The sequence below is a fragment of the Accipiter gentilis genome, unplaced genomic scaffold (assembly GCF_929443795.1).
Source record: "Accipiter gentilis unplaced genomic scaffold, bAccGen1.1, whole genome shotgun sequence".
Lineage (NCBI taxonomy): Eukaryota > Metazoa > Chordata > Aves > Accipitriformes > Accipitridae > Astur > Astur gentilis.
Window position 1 is genome coordinate 1,641,255 of NW_026060824.1, and position 16,300 is coordinate 1,657,554.

Genomic DNA, 16,300 nt, shown 5'->3' on the forward strand with positions numbered 1-16,300 from the left:
ATAATGGAAACCACAGTACTACTCCAAACTAAAACAGGAATAAAGGCTCATATAGTGTAAGTACTTCATTTTTGTTTGTCAGTTAAGAGGAGAACTTCACTGAGGGAATAAATTAGAACAAAGCCAATGTACGTATGCTGTTATTTAAAAATCTTGCTTTTAGATGCTGGTCAAAGGTGATGATGAAGCAGAGTATGTCAGCTGCAGAGGAACAGACATATGTAGTGTGACTGGTAAGTGTAGGGGTTGGTCTCTAACTCCCAGTCTAAGACTCAAAAAAAATTGCTATAGTTCCTCTGAAGATAAAGGCAAGAGGCCTACCATGCAAAGGGATGCATCAGAGAGTAAGGACAGACAAATTGACCTGAAAGCCATTTGCATGACAATAGTACGTTGTTTGGTAGTGCTGAATGCAAGCTTGTAAGTTCCCCACTTACGTTTCACATGGTACCCTACCATAAGATAATAGATAGCTTCAAAGAAAAATAAAAACAGTAATTCACTTGAGAGACTGCACTTGTATTATAAACAAGAGTGCACTGCTTGGGCAGCTTTGATAAATGGTAACTAAGCTCTAGCCGTGAAGTCAGCTGTGTATTACAAGGATGAGTGAATAGCACGTATGAAAGAAGGAAAAAGAAACTCAGCCCTGTTCTTATAAACCAGTGTCAAGATTTCAGAGCTCCTAAGTTAGCGCACATCCCCAAAATACTTTTTCAGAGAACCATATGAGTATAAATCCCCACTGACTACTCTTCATTGCTCACATATGATTTTGTTCTTGCTTTAATCTTATATTTTAATCAGGCCCAAATCCCTTCCACCATGTCTTCATCACACATGCTCTAATTCTTACCAAGGCCTGATCCTCCCTCCTTTCTTTCTGCAATTTGCCATATTGGCCTCCAGGACATGACTTTTTCTATGCAGTCAAGCTTGTCCTTTTTATTGGTTAACCTTTTTGTACACCACTCTGACTAATGCTCAAGGAAAAGTGTACATGGCTTTTGGTTAACAAAACTGATTTAGTTAGTGAAATATTTTATTTTTTTAATTGAAAATGATACCTCCTGACATGCATAGTGCAGACATTTTACACCTACACCTAAGTAGCTTATGTTCTGTGGTAACAATACAGTTGTCCTGCTCTTGGTGACAGTCATCATCAGAAATTTAATTGAGTTATGAAACCCACCCCCTAAATATGCTATGGAAAGAGGGGTGAAGAAGAACACAATGAATTTAAGCTAAAACTTCCAGAAAAATGCTTTTCAGCTCTTTAGAGAAAATAAAAATGCTTTGTAGAGCAACTTTTAAAAAGAAGCTGAAATCTAATTTTCCACATAAATCTTTCTATTGCGATGGATAATAACTGACTAGAGAAATAACATTCAATAGCACTTGGGTTTTCATGTGCCTACTGTAACATTTTAAATGCAACTTTGTTCCTTAATTCACTTAGATAATTTTGAAATGTTTTACTAGATTTTTATACTGGGGATAAAACACTTTTTTTAATGAACAGTTAGTTTTCAATGAAAACTAGACTCCTAAGATTATATTCTACAAGAAGAAATAAATAAGAGAATGGTAAGAAGCAGATATTTCAAAATAAAGTTCTAAAATAGGTGTGTAGATTGATATTCTGCATTTTCTATATATTTCAGAATTATAATAATCATAACTGTTAAAAAAATAGCCTTTGCCTGAAAAGGCATCATGTTTCCAGGAACAGTTTCTCACTGTCAGGTGATATTATTTGGTCCATGCCTTATTCTTGAACACACTGTTGACTTCTGGCTGTACTTCTGAGAACTACATTAATGGCATACAATCACCAATTGAATCAGAAAACTCTTAAGTAGAGCTATGCTGGTTATTAAATTAGCAATTTATCATTTTTTTCCAGTTTGGCACAGTTCCATTTGTAATCAATAAACTTCTTTATTAACTGAGGATTCGGTACATATCAGTACTTCTGGGCTTTGTATTATCTTTCATTCCCATGTGAAAGACAGCTGATAGAATTAGTGAAGCATAACTCTCAGTTTTTAATCTAGGAGGGTTTTTTGTTTCATACACAGAAGATTTCCTTTTATATTCATATTTAATAATGTTCTTTCATAACCTCTTTAATTTCCTGTTCATTTTCATGCAATATGCCATTATAATGTATTTAGTTTTGTTAAAGTGGCTTAAAGTGAGCTTATGAAGAACTGATTAGACACCTGCCTGTTTCCTAGCATATCAAAATTTCCACATTAAAACAAAAGTCTCCCAGGGTTCAGTGGCATTCATAAGTTCTCATTAAAGTAATCTGAAATTGTACTATTTCTTCCAAAGAAGCTATGATATCCCATGGATTTAAACTATGACTTTCTTGACCATGTAAAATCCTGTTTTGAGGGGAGTGGAAGGGAACCTGGAAGGCTCTGAGAAAAAAAAAAAAAAAATTTAAAAAGTCATCCTTTTGAAGATGAAATAAATAATATAATTTTCTTAAGGTTCTAAAACTTGTGTCTTGGGTGACTAGGATCTCACCATTAGCATGGACTATTCTATCTTCCTTTGTAGAGAACTCTGGATGTATCTTTGCCAATGGAAGTAAAATGTCTGTTCTGCCATCAGATAACTGTCAGACATAACAGCTGAGATCTTGCATTTCTTGCTTAACAACTATGAAATTCTTACTTCCTGCTGTCTTTCACTGAGATCCCAGTATTAACTTGGTAAGGATATAAGCTTCTTAAAACTTCCTTTTAAAGTCTACATGAAGAGGAATTTTTTGCAAGCACCTATCTCAAACTAGTTTATCTAGAGAATAAAAGTATACATATAAGGTTGATTAACTATAATAAACCTCATTAAATGAAGTGCGTGTTCAAGAGGCTAAGGCCTTCTTACAAAGCAGAAAATTCATCTTCCATGGTTCAGTCTTTAAGGAAACATAGTGAAAGAAACAATGATCAGGACAGAAGAGAAGATACAAATTTTCAAAAACCACTAGGGGACATTTCAAGCCATGAACACGATTGTGTCTTAATGCACACATGACGCTGAGAAGGGACTACATGGCAGAGTAATAGCCTCAAAAGTCCACTTGCTTCTGGAGTCACATGCTGAAGTCTTTGCCATTCTCACACAGGACTGCTTTAGTTTGTACAGCTATGGAAACAATGTGGAATAAACTAAATTGCAGAATAGAGACGGAAAGGGTTTGATTCATTCTAGGATATTCAAGTGTGCATTTTGTATAACGAAGAACACGAAGTTTGCACTAAGTCCTGTAGATAACTAACTACTGACAACCCCTTTTCACCCATAACTGATGTGGAAACTGTAGATGAGGGGTAACTGGAAAAGGTTACTGGCTAAAAATTTAAAAAACATACATATTCTGAATTCATTTGCAAACCACAGAGTAACCGACACTTTGTATATCAGAGTATGCCAAAATCAAAGCCAGAGAGAAGCCAGTTTATCTCTTTCTTATCAGTGAAGCCAAAAGGAAGCACATTCATGTCAATATATTTAACTTATTGCTGTTTTATACATTATCTTTCACTTACAAATGTCTGTCAAACTAGTTGTAATAATTATTTTCCATAGGAAGTAGGTTTATTCTCTATAACCACGAGGCAGTATGTCTACAATACATACAGCAGGAAATTAAAGAGGAAAGAAGCTGTTCAATGGTTCTGAGGTCAAATAACATGGTATGATTCACATCCATGCACCTGAACTCCCTTACCTACAAAACAAGGGTGGCACCATTCAGATTGCCTATCTCGCTTGGCTCCTGGCCCGTGCCAGCGCCTGAAACACATCTGGGCATTGTCTGGGAAACGATTGCATTCTTACTTTTTTTTTTTCTTCCCCCCCCCCCAGTTTATACCAATGCCTGTGCTTTATGGCGTCTTTCTCTACATGGGTGTGTCGTCGCTCAGAGGAATTCAGGTACGGACTGTTTTACAGCGTGCAGCGTGTCGGCTCCCTGGTATTTTGTCTCGGTAGCAGCAGGGAAAAAAGCAGTGGCATGGGAAGAACTTCTCGCAGAGCAAGCAATGAAACTCTTTTGTGTAAGAAAAAGATTGGTGGAGGTACAGGAGGTATATGGGGCTGGGAGGACCAGGCAAGTTCAGCGCTCTCTGTTGCAGGGTTTAGGGCAGGTCAGTGTTTGGTTACGTGAAAGCGGGGGAATTCAGTGCAAAGGGAAGGCAGTTTCTACCACTGGTGGAAATCCTCGCGGGGGGATTCAGTGGGCCGAGAATTGCTAATAATGGAATGGCATGGAATAGTTGCCGTTTGGTGGGCAGCTCTCAGGGGCAAGCCGGTTGTTAGATGGAGCGAAGGGAAAATGGGTGCTGCTCCCAGGAGGAATGCGGTGGGATCCAGGATTTCTGACGGCAAGCGAGATGCTGCAAAGTGCCTCCACGTCTCGAGAGGGCCAGAAACTTGCCGCAGTCCCAAGGTGGCAACCTTTCCCTTTTATTTTGCAGTTCTTTGATCGCTTGAAGCTGTTTTGGATGCCGGCGAAACACCAGCCGGATTTCATCTACCTGTGGCACGTGCCCTTGCGAAAGGTGCATTTCTTCACGGCGATCCAGCTGACCTGCCTCGTCCTGCTCTGGACCATCAAGGTGTCCCGTGCCGCCATCATCTTTCCCATGATGGTAAGAGCTGCCGCCGCTCGGCAGCGGGGTGTTTGCAGCGTTGGAGTGAGAGGTGGCATCGTCTCTGAGCTCACCGCATCTTCCCTCTTATTCGTGAAGGTTTTGGCTCTCGTCTTTGTCGGGAAAGCAATGGATTTCTGCTTCTCAAAGCGAGAGCTCAGCTTTCTGGATGACCTTATGCCAGAAAGGAAGAAGTGGGACGATGCCAGAAATGAAGCTGGAGAAGAAGAAGAGGTAAGGCTTGCTGTGTCCTCGGGGCTGGACATCTCCGTCGGGCTGTGAGATTGCCTGTTTCTCTTACAGCTTGTCTGGAAACGTTGGGGGAAGATCAGCACTCAATCGAAATAGATCCCAATAGCCTGTAACTTTTGTAACCTTTGTTTCCTCAAGTAGCAGTGAGCTGAACGCTTGAATACAGGTGTAATTTTTAAAACGAGTCGTTTTTCACAAAGGTCATTATCATTATGATGATTATTATTAGATGCTGCTGCTGCTGCTGCTGTTGCTGTTGCTGCTGCTGCTGGCAAGATTTGCTCATAATCGTGTTTTGAACACACAATCCCCCTGCCCCGAAATCTTTGGAGTGAACGGTTTCTTCCCTGCTGCACTAATACCTATAGCTGCCAAGGGGCAGAAGCAGAGGGCAGACTGCTAAGTTTGTGCTGGGCATTCAGCTTATCTCCACTTGGATCAAAGACAGAGAACGTGATTTGTCCCTTTTTTACATTAGGAGTCCAGGAGGGTGATGGAAGCTGCTGCTGCTGCTGCAAGTTCAGTTCAGCTGAACGTGGGGAAGACCAGTGACGTGGATATCCCAAAGCAAAGCAGTGACAGGTAAAGCCCCACCAAGCGCCAGGACCCCCGGCAAGATTAGCTTGAAGGTGTTTGGCAGAGTTTTCTCCCCTTGCCTCTTTGTGGGGCATCCCACAGAAACCAGCAGGCAGCTTGGTGGGAAAATCAAATTCGGGGGCAGGGCTGCAGGAGGTGATTGCAGGGCTCTGACCGCAAGCAGAGTGGCTGCAGCACTCGCGTTTGACCCCCAAACCTTGCCTCATCAGTGCCTTTACGGTAGCTGGAGATCCTCATACTTACACATGAGGAGTTGCAGGCGTGATCTGTACCAGCAGTGGCTTAGGAACCCGGACCGGGGCTAAGCCCCAGCAAAAGCCTTTGCACAGAGCTGTTGCTCTGCAGCTCCCCGGCTTGCCTCCCAAAACTCCTCATCCAGCAAAACCTCCCACGCTTATGCGGAGCTTTGATTCTCGGGGCTCCGCTGTTCCTCTTGCTGATGCTAATGCCCTTGGCATCAGTTCCCATAATCACGGATTGCTATGTAAAATATTTATTGCAGGACTGATCCTTCTGAGATTGTTATCCTGGATGAAATGTCACAAACGACCGTATGGAAGGCTCTCACTTTGAAGACAGAAACCCTTTGAATCCAGGGAGGAAAAAGGTAAAGGATTGCACGTGAACGTGACCGTGCTACTCTGCAAGCGACGGCGCACGCCTACGCTTTTCCCACGCTTTGGCCGGCAAGGCTGAGCAAACGGCCTGTCCCTGGGAACAGGCAGGGAGGACCGTGGCATGCAAACCATCTCCTCTCTGCTGGGGTGGTCCCCCAAACAGGGCTGAATGAGCAGCAGCTGGCAGGTCTTCCACTGATGATGCTCTCCCTCTTTTTCTCTTCCCTTCGCCTTTCCCCACTCCCGCTTTTCATGTTTAGGAATCTTGACTTTGAAGGAGAGGAGTGAGAGCGTGACTCGGGGATGTGCCAACGCAGACAGAGGGAGAAAGCGCTTTGTTTCAGTTGGAGGATTCCCATTAAAGCCATGCAGATGTTTTCAGTTATCCTTGGTGTGCTTCAGGCATTCAGTATCTCTAGACCAGCAAGCTGAGGTGAAGGTCACAGTCAAGGGGAGTTTGGTGGTGTTAAGTCTGTGTGCATACGTGCGTGTGGGGGTGTGGGTTTGTAGCGGTAGAGGGACTGCTATGGCTTTATCATTCAGTGCTCTTCATTTAATACCCAATTCCTCCTCTTTTTTTTTCTCTTTTTTTCAAATGTAAACTGGGAATGTCCAAAATAATTTTCTGCTATAGTTGATGCATTCTCCACTTTCTTCTTGATCATGACCGGGTTTTTGGTCTGGTTTGGGGTCCTGGCTTTAATTCACTCTTATGTCTCTTACTGGTACGAGAGGGATGCCCTCTGTGGCAGGGCAGCATAGAGAGCGTCCGAGCAGTTGGCCTAAGGTGAAAGAAAAGCATTTGCTCCCTGCGCTCCAGTTTTACCTGTCTTGGTTGGTTTGGTTTTTGTTGTGGTTTTTTTTTTTGCTTTGGCTCTGCCATCAGCCTGGGAGCTGCAAAATGCAGAACTGCCACCTTCTTGTCCCCTGGCTGTAAACTGCATCTAAGGGAGCACTTCAGGTATTTGATTTTGCATACACCGTATGGTCACAGGAGCGGCCAGATGAGACCTGGGGCTCTGTGTCCCTGGGCTGCTCCCTCTGTTGTTCCTCCACTTTCCTTCTGTATTGGATCTGGCTGAGTTGGAGTTCCTTTACCCCACAGCAGCCCTCGTAGTGCTGTGCTCTGTACTGGTAGCTAGAAAGCTGTTGATAACACAGCAGTGTTTTGGCCATGGCAGACAGCCAGAGCACACCCAGACACCCAGGCATCTTCAACGTGGAGGCCACTTCCCACCTCGGCTGGCCAACGCAACGCGCTGCCTACCTTCTTCAAGGACGTCAGCAGTTTGATGCTGACGAAGCCCATCTTGTTCTTCTGGACATGTTTCAGGATGAAAGCATCCTTGGCCAGGTTCTCGTCAGAGAGGTGGAATTCCACCTGGGACACAACCCTCCTGGCCAGCTGCCGGTCAGGGACGGAGTAGCTGCAGTCCAAGAGATCAGCCCCCAAAACATCGCTCGCATCGCAGAAGCTCCCGGCAAAGCAGCAGGGACACGGGTGTGACTTGGTGGCCTTTGGGATGTGCAGCACTGCCCGGTCCCAGCCACAGCGGTCGGTGCAGATGGCAGAGTCTTGAGGAGCGGGGTGGCTCAGCTGCGCTCTGAAATGAAACGGAGTTTTATGCTTTTAGAAGCGCGCTTGCCTTCACGCCCCCAGCATCGGTCCCTGCCACAAGTTACGCAGCACATGGCCTTGCACAATCTTGCAGCCAGAGGTGCCTCACGAACAGAGCGCAATCTCTTTGATTACCAGGATACAGGCCAGGAGAGATCTTTGGCCTCCGGTTCACGGCAGTTGTCCCGACTCCCCCAGGCCACACACTGTTCACACAGCGGGAGCGAGAGGCCTGTGTCCTTGGTACCCTTGGGGTGTCCTTGCTAGCGCCGAATCCTCCAAGCACGAGGAGGGGATGTACTAACCCCATCCCTGGGGTCCCGTAGAGCGCAAACAGCCCCAGCGCCCCGACACCGGACGTTGGGCAGAATCCAGTCCTTTTCTGGGAGCACGCGGCAGCGGGTACCGTCTCCTCCGGGGTGTCACGCACCCAGGGAAAGGGCCACCCCCTCCCAGGGGGATCCAGAACTGCTGCTTTTCCCAGCAGGAGACTGAAAGACCTGACAGCACTACTGGAGCGAGGGCTGGGGGAAAGCGTGCCACCGAGCGACACCGCGTGAACTTCCTTCGCGCCCTCGAGGTCCTTTTTCCTATTTCTGCCTCGCTCCGGTCAACGCAGCGAACAGAAGCGCGGGTAACGGTCACAAACGCATTTGCCATCTGGCGCAAGGAGGCTGCGGCTGCAGCTTGGTCCCCGCTTGGCTCGGCTGAATCAACTTGTTCTTCTTCCCCCCCCCCCGGAAAAATACTGTTGAAAGCAAAGAGCATTTGCACCTGCAGACCCCAAGAGCCGCCTGTAGGCCCCGGGGGCACCCCAGCCTCCCTTAACCCTTTCCCTCCCCAGGAGGAGCTGGGGAGGCTCTTGGGGGTGGGGCGGAACACAGGGAGCCCCCGCATTCCTTCCGCGGAGACGTCAAAGAGTCCTTGGCAGCCAACAGCCAGAAGGGACCATGGCGCGGCCACCAATGCAGCTCCCACTGCCTGGGCCCTGGGGCCCCCCGGCGCCCCAGCTTTTCCAGCCATTCGTGCTCCCCAAAACCTTCTACCCTCGAGGTAGGGACCAACCCCAACCCCTGCAGCCCAGGGACGCTCTTGGGGGGCAAGAGCAGAGGTGACCACCGGCCATCGCTCCTGTCTCTCTCTCTTAGGCTCAGCCAACCCGTGCCGCCTGCCCACGAGGGAGCAGCCCTTCCCTGCAGCCTGGGCACCCCGGGCCCCCCAGGCACCACCAGCAGGTATGGCACCCCAGTCTGCTCTGGCACCTTCGCCATCCCCATCACACCCATTCCCCCAGCACTTTTCGCATGGGGGTTCAGCAAGCCCCGGTGAGCATCCTTGCCCTCGCCCGGGCGGCGCGTGCCCAGTAAAACCCATCTGCAGAGAATTCCCCAAATATTTGGGGCCACCTCTCCCCTTTCACCTCCTAGATGTGAGTCTCCTCCCCGATTCGCAACCCCGTCCCACCGGCACAGCGGCTCACCCCGTGGGGATTGCCCCGGCCACAAGCTCCCCACGCCCCTGGCCCAGAGCTGGGGGATGTCGGCTCGGCGGGTGCCCCTGGACAGTCCCCCCGGCCCAGCACGGCTTCCCCTCACCCACACAGGTCTGCAGAGGGCTCCATGTGGCTGCCTCTTTGACCCCCGGGTCTTCCGCATCCAGTGGACAACCACCGACCTGCCTCCACCGGCCAGCGCCACGCTCGGCCAAGGCGCTGCTTCTCTGCCAGGGGCTGCCCTGTGGGGGCCCTGGGGCTGCGGGGCCCCCCTGGCCTGGGCAGCCCCGGGGACCCCCCAGGGCCAGCCACAGTACCTCGCCCCCTACCAACGTCAGGCAAGAGTGGTGGCCCCAGCCTGCCCAGTGCTGCCGACATGCAGCCCCAGCTACCAGCACATCGAGGCGCAGCTGGCGAAGATCAACATCTCCAGCGCGGCCAACCCTGCAGGGGCACCCCCAGGCAGCGACGTCCCCCCCAGCCAAGCCCTTGGAGATGCCCTTGCCGTGGCTGAGAAAGTGGCTCTCCAAGAGGCCCTAATGCTCTTTGATTGCTCCCTGGGCGGGCTGGCAATCAGCCAGCATGCTCCCAGCAGCAGCCCCATGCCTGGGGACGCTGGTGGCACCGGCGCAGACAGCCCCGACTGCGACTTCAGCTCGCTCTCGCTGCCTGAGGAGATGCTCACCCCTGACTACTGCATCCCCGAGCTCAGCGACGCCATGCTGAGCCTCAAAATAGTCAACGGCAGCGGGATGCAGCCCCAGGAGCCGTGGCAGGATATCGGGATGGACCTGCCACCGTCCCCACCTGCCACGGCAGGCAAGCTGAGGAAGAGGCAGGCGCAGAGCTCCTTGCCAATGCCACCCAGCAAGTGCAGGGCTCTGGCAGCCAATGTGAGGGTGTGAGGGAGGGGTGAGGATTAGACAGGGGTGAGAGGGATGGAGATGGGGGGAGTGGGGGGTGGGAGTGGAGGGGGGGGGTATTTGTCGAAGGGGGGGCCGGGGAGGGGGGTAGGGAGGGGTTAGACCAGCTTGGATGGGACCTTTTCTCTTGTCTTTTCAATTAAAAGCTCCTTCTCCAGAACCGCTCCGTGCCTGTGTGGGACGGGGAGGGAGCGCGGGGGGCACCGGGAAACAGCCCCCAAGAGGTGCAAAAGCCCCGCCGAGCCCCAGATCCGAGCCACCAAGCCCCGAGGGGAACCCAGCCACCCCCAGGCCTGAGTCACCACCAGCGCGGCAGGCGATGGTGGGGCGGGACGTGGACGACTCCCCTGTCCCCTTCCCCAGGGGAAGCAGCCCTTTGGTGGGGAAGCCAGGACAGACAGGTCCCTGCAGGACTCACGGACACGGCCCCACGCAGAAAGCAGCACAGAGCCCCTGCGACAACGACAGACCTTGGGGGCGGGGGGGACAAGGACACGCATGACAGCAAGGCCTGCAAGGCCTTCGTCTTGAACACCACCAGCGTCCCCTCCAGCGGGGACAGGGCTCGGTGCACAGCCCTTCAAAGCCTCAAGACCATCACGGCCTTCCTCGGGTCCCAGCGCACTCAGACCCGGAGAGCCCAGCTTTGCCTCACTGACACAGCAAAATAACCCCCAATCACCCTAAGAACGGCGAGGGAGGGAGCTGCAGGCCAGGCAGGGACTCTCCTCCACTTCTCTGGCTGCACCTTGGGCAGCTGTAAGACCAGCAAGGAGGGAGAAAAAATCAGAAAGGAAAAAAAAAAAAAACAAATCACTGCACCAGCCAGAAAGTGCCTGGAAACTTTATCAAATGGTACATTTCAGCTTGGGGGCTTGAAGATTTACACCCATGTACCAGTAAAGCTCTCCATGCATGCTACAATTTGGTGGGAGCAAGATTTGTGGATATGTCTGCACCCAAAACGCAGCAGTAAGTGGCATCCTTTAACTGCTGTTCTTCCCAAGCCCATTTACCTTTGCAGAAAAAGGGATTGTCATCCTGCACATGGCACAAAGCAAGACACATGCAGCCTATGGTGGCTGAGAGGGTTATTAGGGAATAAATGCATTGAGCTGGTAAATTCAGCCACCAGCACTTGAAATCAGACACTGAGTCCCAACTCAAGAAGCGCTCGCTCTCCTCCCTGCCATCACGCCTCACCATCGAGCTATTAAAGCCGTCCCATTGTACCAGCTGTCCCAAGGCTGGCCCACAGCATCTGCCCAGCTTCAGCAGGCACCAAGGCCAACCCTTACGCTTCCCCTGCCTGACCCTCCGACTCAGCTCCAGCCCTTCTGGGGCAGCCCGTGCAATTTGCCATGAGCTGCTGTTAACACTCACGGGCCCAGTGACAGTACTGGATTTACTCCAGTTTATGTCAGGAACAGTGAGCTCAGCCAGGACATTCGGATTCTTCCCATCCTCCCACCAACCTTATTCATAAACAGGGGTTTGTTTGGGGTTTTTTTAAACGCCGGATTTTAGGTAGATGTAATTACTGTGAAATGCAGCAAGAGGTCAGCAGACTACATCATCACACAGACGGTCCAGGAGATGAGACGCCGTGAGCCGGGACGACAGTCAGCCCCTTCCACTGTTCAGCCCCTGGAAACATTTTGAGAAAACCAGAGGGTCGGGCTGCTCCAATACAGCTCTCACACTCCTGGCTCTGGAGCCTTCATCTCACATTCCCCACATCCCTTCGGCCTTTCTAATCACAGGCTTTAAGGTCACTACATACATCGGTGAGCAAATATTGATTTGCCTGCACTGCCTACAGATCATAATCTAACTCCACGCACCTTAAAGAAGCTCAGCACACACTCCACGTTCTTACAGCTGCTTTGACTGCAATTCAGTCTCTAGTGCATTACCCTTATTTATAATGCCAGGGCTTCAGCGTGGTGCCTCAGGCACTCTAAAATTATTACAGGGCCCTTTTGACTTTCAATTCCCTTCTATTCAATTCCATTTTTATTTGTCAGCAGAGACTCCCATTGACCAGCGGTGGAAGCCAACCGTGCGCAGGCAGACGGCACTACTGCATGTTAAGCCAATCCTATAGAAATTACTTGCACGTGGCTCAACACGACGCGTCATCTCAGTTTGAATGAGAAACGCCGGGTCTGGAAGAGCAGGTGGCAGAGCGCTCCTGGGTGCAGCTGCCTTGGAGAGATGAGTCATCCAGGCTTGGAGCAGCACCGGGGGTGCTCAGCTGCAGCCCCTCGACAGTGCCATCTGTCCGGCTGATGCAGCCATCATTTTAAAAAACGGCGAAGGAAAGCGACTTTAAGAATCAGAGCTCCGGTGAAATCAAACTTCAATTATTTACCAAATCTCACTTTTACAGTCACCTAGCAGCAAACCAGTTTCCACAGCTGGTACAAAATATTAAAACCATCAAAATATTTAGACATACCATACAGAATGTATGGAAATATGCTATCAATTCCCCCCTTCCTGTTTGAGGCTACTAATTCTTTTAGTAGTCTCACCTGAACGTAGCTTGCGTCACAGTTGCGCACAGCATTCTTTATCTCCTTCCGTTCATTTATGCTAACATTAACAGGCTGTATTTAAGAGAAATGCTACTAACTTAGACAAATCTTTTAAGTTGACAGCTTACTTAGCTGTATTTAGGAATACATGAACTAATCTACAACCATGCTGTTTTAGAAGAAGGTACCTTTCATATTCCTGGGTAAAAAAAAAAACATTACATATGAAGACATTCTATGTACATTTTATTTGATGGATATATCCTTTCAGCAGTTTTTTTTTTTAATATAATTACACCATTTCTTCAGCTAGAGAAAACAGTGAATTGCAGAACTACAAGAAATGGATTCCTGAGGATGACAGGGAGGTAAGTATTTTGTTAGCGAGTTATTGATGGTTTTATTTGCTTCTTTCTTATTTAATCTAGTGATGACTTTCCCCTTTGCCTCTCTCCGCCAGGATTCACTCTAACAGCTGGTGACCAGGCAATCACACTCACTAGGTAAGTTATCAAATACCAGAGGCCTTCGTTTGCATAGCCATGTTAATCTGGTGTTCACAGCACATCCTTCGGTTCACTTTTAATAAATAAATCCCACTTATTTAATAAAGAAAGAAAGAAAGAAAATAGCAGAGGGGAAGGAAGGTTGCTGTGCTGCTTTACAAAGCAAGCAGTAGCTCAAGCAGCCTCAGAAGGGATGGTTCTGCCCCCTCTACTGAACAGAACAGCATCCTCCTCCGTGAGCACTACTGCTGCTTTCACGAATAGGCCCTCTGAAATAAGGTGCTCAGTGTAAGGGTGAAGAAATCGAGCCCCAAATCAGTTTACTGCTGGGCCAGCTCCTGGCTTTGCATTTCCCACGACAGTCAAAAGGAAAATGCATTCCAGCACTCCAGAGACAACATTTTTGATTTTCAGGCAAACTTTTTTCTCCTGTACCGCCAGACCCTGGAGCCTGATGCATGGTTAGACTTTTTCTAACCTTGACACATCACTGCTATTGCAAAAGTTCCAACAAATTCCTTTTGCTCTCTGTTCAAGGAAAGTTTCACCAATCTCCAGGAGAAAACAGCAGCCCCAGTTTAAATCCAGCCTGCGCTTTCTCTGCGCAGACAGTATGAAAGAAAAAACAAGAGGTGAAATGTAAGCTAAAGCACCGCTGGCTTCCTAACCGACTAAAAGCATGAAGACCCCATCCTTGAAACAACACCGTAAATGACCCTGTGACAACAAGCACAATCCCACAGAGGTCACCAGATGCAGAAACACATCCTTCTTTCTCCAGCACCTTTTCCCTTGGCCCCCTCCAAATGCTGCCTGTGCGGGCTCCAGCTGCCTCCTACCTCTGAAGCACCTTCTGCCACAGCAGCAATGTTCTTCTGCAGAGTTCGACACCTCTGTCACCCCAACCTCAATCACAGGATAAATAAAGGGCCTGACAAAGTCTACAATGGGTCCATCTTCCTCAGCCTTGTCCTCTTTTTTAAGCTGCGGGGCTCTTTTCTGAACGACATTTTTCTAAGTACAGCTGGGAGATGAGTGTTGGAAATCGGTGCCAGGAGCTGGGGCTGGAAGAGAAGACAGGAGTTTTGAGCTGGAAGGCGCGGGAGCCTGGGAGGGGGCAGAAGAGGGGCTCTGCAGCAGGGCGAGGGGCTCTGCAGTGAGGGGCTGCCAAACAGGGCAAGTCTGTATTAGCGACTATAGTCTCCGTTATCACTCCCCTTCCACCTTCTGGAAGGAGCGGGGCGGCAAGATTCTCCCTGTGGGAAGCAGTCTGGGACAGGACGTGGGGGACATGTGGGGTTTGCAGAAGGGCTCTGAGCGAGCAGCAGAGGCTGCCGGGGCAGTGGTGCATCAGGAGCTCGGGGCAACCAGGGCAAGGCCTTTCCCTCTGTGCTGTGCCCCCACACTTACATCTGGACACCTGTGGCCAGGGCTACACTTGGGGCTGGAGTACGCAGGCAGGAGCCCTGCTGCCAGCTCACCCCCTGCTTACACACCTACCCCACGCACAGCACTGCTGCCTCCTTCTCCTTACCAAGGAAGCAACAGCCATAAGCTACCTCTCCAGCACGTGCAAGCAGGGCAGTACACTTTGAAACGCGTTTCCTCTAAAAACATCCCAGACAAAACAGATGCCAAGAGCGACAGTGTAGTTCTCTGCCTCCAAAGAAGCGGGGTACTGCTGAGACTGTCCACTGCACACACAGAGAGCGCTTTCCACCAGCCGTACCAACACACCCTCACCAGGTATTGCCTGTTCATTAATTACTTGCACTAGCAGATCTTCCCCACCTTGACTTTCGGAATGTTGGGCCATTATGGGACTTGGATTCCTCCCAGTACCAGGCAACAGCATCTTTTTAAAGAAATAAAAATAGCACTGATACATGGGTACACTACCTCTTATATTACTAGAGCTACCACAGAACACATCATTGGTAGAATTCCACTCAGTCTGGTCGACTTACCCTCTCGATGATTTTTTGAGCCCTTACATCTTACCAGTTTACTGAAAAGGCACTTTTTTTTTTGGACAAAAGCCCAAATAAAATACTTCGCAGTCCATGTAATTCTCGGCCTTCCTATGTTCCTGTATGTCTCCTTCTCTATAGCGGATAAATAAATCATGCATTTGGTTTTCAAGTAATGCAATCAAATGCCAGACAGACATCATCTAACCCAAGAACCCATTAACTGACCCAAGCTTTGCTCCCCACGAGACCAAATGTTTTAACAGGCTCAAGATTTAAGTGCATTTTATCAAAACTCTAACATACATACCTATATATATATCTCATCCCTTCTGCTCTGAACAGGACCAGGGAAAAACTGAAAAAGCTTAATTCCAATAATTTACTCCAGAGTGGTCTTGTAGCTCAACAGGCTGATTCACAGGTCAAAGAAACTCGCAACAAAATAGCACCAGAGCTATTTTCATTCTCCCTTTCCCAAGACAGAGTATTGCAGTTATGTTTGCCAATATTCACCGTTTACACCAATTACCCAAACTTCCTTATTATTTATAACTTCTTGGGGTACAGTTTCATCGCTTTTACACATATGCCCCTCTGCCTCGCACTAGAACCATGGATCCTACTTGAGGTTGCTCACCGAGTACAGTACGATTTCGCCTTGGTACACTTAGAAATATCTTTGTGAATGGTATTTCACAGCATGCTCTTGCATGTCCCCTTCAGTTAGCAAAACATCATGGATACGCTCTACGTATCTGTACTCCTAAAGTTGTCCTCTTTCTGTAAAACTGATTTTAAGTCAAGCTGTTATGCAGCTGTTCCATAATCAAATTGCATACCATAAAAGCTGATGTAGAAAGTATTACCACGTTGCAGAAGGTAAATAGTCATAGATTAAGCTTGTTCTCCTTAGCTTGAAAAACTAGGCAAGTTAGAGATCAGGACTTCTAAAATTAATCAAAACCTTGGCGGATGTATTAACAAAAACAAAGCTCAGTGTTTTAAAGAAAATAAAAGGAGTCTGCTTTAGTTCAAGCTCTGCTAAAATTACCTGATGGATAGGTGCCTAACGTGCATCCTGTGCCAGACACTCTGTATGCACAGAGACC

The 16,300-nt window shown here is 48.6% G+C and overlaps 2 long non-coding RNA genes across 2 annotated transcripts in view; both read left to right on the plus strand.

The window, feature by feature from the left end:
* The first annotated feature begins 4,878 nt into the window (after nucleotides 1–4,878).
* Nucleotides 4,879–16,300, plus strand: part of LOC126036847 (uncharacterized) — a 36,589-nt gene continuing 25,167 nt past the window's right edge. Inside the window, exon 1 of the long non-coding RNA XR_007505400.1 lies at nucleotides 4,879–4,907. This is a non-coding gene — a long non-coding RNA (uncharacterized LOC126036847). The remainder of the gene's footprint in view (nucleotides 4,908–16,300) is intronic.
* LOC126036845 (uncharacterized) lies at nucleotides 5,420–6,546 on the plus strand. Its single transcript, XR_007505398.1, has 3 exons — nucleotides 5,420–5,507; nucleotides 6,025–6,129; nucleotides 6,400–6,546. It is a non-coding gene; the product is annotated as an uncharacterized LOC126036845 (long non-coding RNA).